The sequence below is a fragment of the Euwallacea similis genome, chromosome 36 (assembly GCF_039881205.1).
Source record: "Euwallacea similis isolate ESF13 chromosome 36, ESF131.1, whole genome shotgun sequence".
Lineage (NCBI taxonomy): Eukaryota > Metazoa > Arthropoda > Insecta > Coleoptera > Curculionidae > Euwallacea > Euwallacea similis.
Genome location: NC_089644.1, coordinates 200,278 through 207,650, shown reverse-complemented (window position 1 = coordinate 207,650; position 7,373 = coordinate 200,278).

Sequence of the window (7,373 nt, the reverse complement as noted above, 5' to 3'; positions counted from 1 at the left end):
TAATATTAAAATGCTCCTAAGAATTTACTATTTTAATTTGGTCACTTTTGGCAATAAGCCCATGATATTTGATCATTAATATGACATATTGATGGATAAACACAAAAAAGAAACCCAACAAAAAGCAATCCAGGCCAAGTGTGACAAAAAAAATTATTCCACCCATAATACCCCAACCGATTTTGATTTTAAACTGGTCTGCTAATTTTTTAGGTGATAGTTGGAAATTCAATTTGGAAATACAATGGACCTAATACAATGAACAATCAGTTATAGCAATCAAATTTGCCAGTCATTTGGGTCCTCACATGGAGTTGAATTGCATATTAAAAATTAAAAACTGGTTAGAATATTACATACCTTATGAAGTTTTTAAGCTTTTCCACAACAATATCTTTCTCTGGTGGGGTCCTCAGAAAGAGTGTAATTGGGGGTTTCTGAAAGCGTCGGTTCATTTTGATTCCCCTGTTTCCCACCTCTATGAACCCATCAAGTTGACGTGGTTGGAAAGCAATCGGGTTAATTTCATCGTCATCCAGAAATATAATAACGCAATCTTTATGTATTTTTAGACGAGCGTCGAACTGCTGATCCTCGATTTCCACTCTGACTTTTCTCAGCGGCATTTTGTGGAGACGATGTTCTCGGAACTGAATCCAATCTTCCATGCACATATCTATTTTATCTGAAAATTAAAAAAAAAACAGTTTTTTTCCCTTTTTTACAATTTAAGTATCAGTACCTTTTCCCATGTTGGGTCTAATTCAACAAAAAATTCACGTTGTTGATAACAGAAAGCGGTGTCTGGGTTATGTTTGTGTTTACCAATGTGTCGGTGTCGGTAACAGTGTAGCGTGCACCAGGAGTAAACAGATTCGATTTGTTTTATAGTTTCCGGTGGAAACACAGGAAGGATCAGTATTCAACCCGACAGAGAAATTGATCCAGTAGATTGAATATGCGCTTTTCCTACTAAATCACTTTATTTGTACTAGGTATCACAGCTTGATATCATTAATACTAAGGGTGATGTGGTACTTTACCTCGAGAGAACTTAGAGCTGAAAAAGAGATTTTTTTAGCGGTTATTTTCCCCTTTAAAGGCTAATTTCTCTTTCTGTTCATCTGTTCCTGTCACCCGGCAATTGACACTTTCCTGACAGTGTCACTTGCCGGTGTAGGTTTTCGGAGCGGGCAGTCTCTCGAGTGATACACTACAACGGAAAAACTTCGGAATACTGTGTGGCGAAGCCAGCAGCGCGGTGCATTGTCATCCGTCTATTAACGACAGTGACAGTGCACTGCGAACCAGAGCAACATCTCGGTTCTGTAGAGAATTCAAACAACGGCGGAAAAACATTTTCGGTAACGGTTTCTGGCAATATATTTCGGATTGTTCGACCAAAACTTTATAAAATCGTTGATCACACCAACAATTTCCTTTTTCCTTTTTTAGGCTCTGTTTTCTCTATATGTACTCCAACAACTGGTAACATTAATGCTCTATACACAGTAGATATAAGTTTATTCTAAGTGTTGTAATAAAACATTCAGAAAGTTCCCGTTTTACGAATTCTGTTTGGAAATTCACGTTGGCGTAGGCAACTAACGAAAACGCCTAGCGATCTTATTCTGTGACCACGGGACAACTGATTGAATTTACAGTTGGCAGTTAGTGTAGCTGTCGAATTCCGAGGTGTTTGCGTATACCGATAAGGTGTTTTTTTTTTTTTGTAAAGGAGAAAAACCTTCGAAAGGTACCCGGTCTGGTGGTAGGGCGACCGGGTTATGTGGGATTCATCCCTCTGAAGGAGGGATGCCTATTTACTAAAAAACTCCCCTCCTCGCCTGGTTCCCATCTGGTACCGCCGTACGGGCATTCCTTCAGGTGGGGGCGGGTAAAAAAAAAAAATCTGCCTCCGTGTTTTCCCCGATGCATTAAATTATTTCATCGGAAGGAAACTTGCATCCTTCATTGATAGAGAATTTTCTCAAGCACGATACTCTCTAACATTTCCATTACTAATCTCCATGTTTTTTCATTTCGTAGTAGCAATTGTGCTACATTATCTTTCCGCACACGTACGCAAAACTCCCTTTCCGCTTTAGTTCGTCGCTCCTCAAGTTTGTTGCACTGAAAAATGATATGTTCCGGGGTGTCAATTTCTATGCAAAACCAACACTCATCTGTATCCACTTTGCCAATCCTTTTCAGATACGTGCCAAAGACACCATGCCCACTCATGGCTTGTGCACTGTAGTAACCAATGTCTCCAAATTTCCTCGTATACCAGGATTCCACATCTTGGACGAATATCTTCGTATATCCTTTGTATAGATTCCATCTTTCTTGCTAACCCTGTATGAGCGCCTTTCTAGCCTCTATCTTTGCCTCTTTATGTTTTCCCCACACATCCGCTCTCTCTTCAATCAGGGGATTGATCGGGGGCATGTGGGCGAGCATCTGCGCCGCCGCTAACGAAATTGTTCTATACTCCTTATAATGCATATCGACAATCTTCTATTTAGCCTATCGAGTTTGCAGAGGTGTGCCTTTTTCTTGGTTACATGGCCCCAAACAGGTGCAGCGTACAAAACAATTGATATGCCAACCGACGCTAAAGTCCTTCTTTTGTTCGTTAAGTAGCCGCCTGTCCTTGGCATTATTCTGCTCAGTGTGTTAATCATACCGTTAGTTTTTTTCACTATTTTATGTACATGAGTTCCAAAGTTTAAATCTCTTCCCACATACACTCCTAGGAATTTCGCATATTCACTACTATGTACAAATTCGCTATCTATTTTGAAACTAAATTCACGAATTTTTCTTCTACCCGCCAGCATGACCATTTCAGTTTTTTGTTTCGCAACCGATAGTCCCATGTGTTCCAGAGTGATGATCACTTTGCGTACCGTATAAGTAGTTTTCCTTTCCAGGATTTCTCTGTTCTTGCCTCTCACTATAATTGATAAGTCGTTTGCATAGGCAATAAGTTCTACACCTGGTAACGTGTTTATTTCCAGTACTTGATTATAGTAGATATTCCACAAAGCTGGCCCCAGGACGGGTCTCTGTGGAACGCCACAACTCATCGTGAAAGGGGAGATACCGAGACTATCTTCTACAACTATCTTCCTCTCTTCCAGGTATGACTTTATTAAATTAAACAGATAAGTACTGATTTTTTTCTCTTTAGTGCACTGATTACTCCTTTCCAGGGAGCACTATTGAAGGCATTAGTCACATCCAAGTATACCATAACACAGAAGTCTCGATTTCTGACACATTCCATCTTAATGTCATCAGTTATCTCCCTCATTTTCATTAATGCATCAATCGTAGATTTCTCCCCGCGAAAGCTGAACTGCATCTCTGACAAGGCGTTTTTCCACGATATCGGCATTTAATCTATCACAGATGATCTTTTCATAAACCTTCCCAGCCGTGTCTATTAGACAAATCGGTCTGTATTTGATTACTTCATTTCTGTCCTTTTTTGGTTTTTCCAAAAGAACCAGTTTTGCTGTCTTCCAAATTTTAGGAAAAATTCCTTCTTTGAAGTATCTATTATACATCTTTACAATTATCTTTTTGTGTTTGTTGGCAATCTTTACATATATTTCTCCGTTGATGCCATTGGGTCCAGGTGCTTTTTTTAGTTTGACATCTTTAAGTACTCGTTCCAGTTCTCCTTCATCAATATCCTTATACTCTTCTACGGGTATAGGCTCTTTTTCCCAGATAATTTCGGGGTTAATCGGAAAGAGAGTCTTTATTTGTTCAATTACCGTTTCCCTGGACTGCACCTTGAATGCTCCCAATTTTAAACGTTTGGTGACTATTTGATAAGCCCTTAAGTCAAAATTGATTTATTAAGTATGATAAGTTAAGTAAAAATTATTCATCACTTTGGTGGACAGCAACCGATACAATTTTGTCGTATGAAGAATTTGTAGTAAACACTATCGAATTTGAAGAGGTATCTTGTTGGTACTGAGGATCAATAATATGCTGCAAAGTATTTATTTTGCGGTGACTGGGTTTGATTTGCAGTGGTACACTCTTGAGAATGAGGAACATAAATGTTCTGCCAATTGTTTTGCAGTGCTGAATTTGAATAGGATATGTCTGAATATTGGCTTTGTAAAGTGTTAGCTTCACTTCTGCTATCGCTACTAGAACTTTGTAACGGTGTACATGTAGTCGAACCTTGATTTCTGTACATTCTCACGTCACGATCAAACAGAATTTGCATTATTTTAAATTCTGCTTGCGTGCGGGTATAAGCATCATAGTTGCTTAACTTGTTTGCTATATGCTCTCCAAAACCAACATACTCACTTCTCCTTTTTTCACCAGCATCACGTATAATCTTTTTAGCCGTTTCTAAAATTGAATCTGCAGTCGTGGACCTCTTAAAAACACGTGGTTTTTGATCGGGTTGTGAAGAAAGTAAATAGTCATTTGTTTCTAAATCCACGTCTTTTTGGGTAGCACTGATGTCAGTATCTAGGATTTCAGTCGTCTGAAAATCCCAGAAATAATTATAATACTATACAGGGTGGTCCACTTTTTTATAGCAGGACTTTAACAATCAATAGGAAAACTTATTTTGAGAAGAAAATTTCATATCAACATAGACCCATAAACGCTTCGTTTTAAAGATACCGGACGTTGAAAATAAAAAAAAAATTCAATTATTTTTTATAATACTCCAACCTTTGGAGATATTTAAACCAAATTTGGTGTACAGCATCACATTGTATGCTGCCATATTCTGTAATAATATCACGGCCCACGAGCAACCAGTGCCGGAGTTGTGGTGTTTTACTATCATAATATTCGATAAATTACTAATACGCTCCTGTCTAAAATCAAATTTCAATTTTTTTCCTAAATGAGTAATTCATTCTCTACAAAAAATGTCTCTTGACATTTTTTCGTATCTGTCTTAGTTGCGTAACAAATTTGTATTTTTTATTTAAATAGAACATCATTTTAATTAAAGACATTGCTCAAATAATGGGTTGTATTTTTTTTGGAAAAATACAAGTTTTTCATTTAAATAAATTAGCTAGGCTGGGAGAATGTGGAAGCCAAGTGACAGGCCATCTTCATCCAATCTATCTGGAAAATTATGGTCCAACCAGTTCTTTACGTTTCTATGAAAATGAATAAGGTGTAATAAATAAGTAGGGTGCCATGGGAAATAAAAAATCCACTTGGCAGATGTCATAATTTACACGAAGTGGTTGAGTGGTGCATAGTTTTCTTTAATTAAAAGTAAAATAATGCCTTTTCGATTTTCAAATCAGGAACAAGCCGATATCCATTTCTGCTATGGAGTCGCAAATGGTAACTCCATAGCAGAAATGTAAATGTCTGGGTAGGAATTTACAACAATCAAGCGTTTGGCCCATATTTCCTGCCACAACGCGTAAATGGGAAAAATTTGTTGCAATTCTTAAATGCAGAAATGCATAATATGTTGGAGGAGGTTCCGCTGAATTTGAGATTAATGGGTTGGTTTCAACTTGATGGTTGTCCAGCTCATTTTCATTGAAATGTAAGGAACTGGTTGGACCACAACTTTCCGGGAAGATGGATTGGATGAAGGGGGCCTGTCGCTTGACCTCCACGTTCCCCCGACCTAACCCCGTTGGACTGTTTTGTTTGGGGATTTTTAAAAGAAAAAGTGTATGCAACTCCTGTGAAAACAAGAGAAGAACTTATTGGCCGCATTAGAAATGCGTGTACTGAATTGAGAAACCATAATTTAAATGGTGTTCTCCGATCCATTAGACGTAGGTGTTCATATTTTGAACACCTACTTTAAATTAAGTGAATTGATTAACCGATTATTTGAGCAATGTCTTTAATTAAAATTATGTTCTATTTAATAAAAAATACAAATTTGTTACACAACTGAGCCAGATACGAAAAAATGTCAAGAGACATTTTTTGTAGAGAATGAATTACTCATTTAGGAAAAAAATTGAAATTTGAATTTAGACAGGAGCGTATTAGTAATTTATTGAATTTTATGGTAGTAAAACCCCACAACTCCGCCACTGGTTGCTCGTGGGCCGTGATATTATTACAAAATATGGGAGCATACAATGTGGTGCTGTACATCAAATTTGGTTTAAACATCTCCAAAGGTTGGAGTATTATAAAAAATAATTTTTTTTTTTTTAAGTTTTCAACGCCCAGTATCTTTAAAACGAAGCGTTTATGGGTCTATGTTGATATGAAATTTTCTTCTTGAAATAAGTTTTTCTATTGATTGTTAAAGTCCTGCTATAAAAAAGTGGACCACCCTGTATTAGAGCTTCTTCATTAATTAGGCCCCGAAAAACATAATTAATTACCCTTTGGAATGTAGACGGTGAGTTCTTTAACCCAAAGGGCATGCGCAAAAACTCAAAGTGTCCAGTACTAGTGTTGAAAGCTCTGTTCTCTTTGTATCTGTTTTTCCCATCTCTATCTGGTGGAAGCCAGAGGCTAGAGCCATGACAGTGAAGTATTTTGCTTTTCCAAGTAAGTCAAAGATTTCGTCTATTCGAGGAATAGGAAACTTATCGGCTTTTGTGATTTTATTAAGCTCACGGTAATCTATTACTAGCCTCCACTTAGGCTGAGCAGAATTATTTTGTTTTTTAGGGACAATCCACACGGGAGAATTTCACGGAGAAAAGGAAGGACAGATTATATTATTATCTAATAGATTTGAAATTTGCCTTTCAACTTCTCCTTTAAACGATTGCGGGTATCGATAATTTCTAGTTCGATAAGTTCTGGCGGATGATTTCCCGTTATAATTTTATGTTTTATCTCGTTCGTGAATGATAACTTTTCGCCATCAAGTAAGAAAATATCATGATATTTTAGATAAAGTTGTTCTATGTGCTGTTTTTCTTCTAAATTTAAATGTTGTAAATTCAGAAGATCTTTTATTTTCCTTAGGCGGCAAAAATTACTTAAATTTCCATTATTTGCCGCGCATGTTTTATTTATTATAATATTACTGAGAGGCTCTAAATTTATAGAAATGTCTTCTACCCGATGTTTGATGCCCGTATTATTGAATGTTGTTGTAACAAATTTGCCGTCAGTAACGTTAACTAGAGCATTGGGAATTTTAACGTTCCCGTTACAGATATTAGTTTCCTGACATAAATAATTTTTACCATTCCAGACGGTGTTTGTTTGTAAAACGACTATCGTTTGCGTTCCTGGTTCCAAGACTTGCTCCGATATAATCGTAGTCTTATGAATCGATTCGTCTGTATTTTGGTCTTTAATTACAACAGTGTCACTGATTTTTAAGGTCGCAAGGGAGATTCTCCGAGTAGCGGTTGTGAGAAGATGTT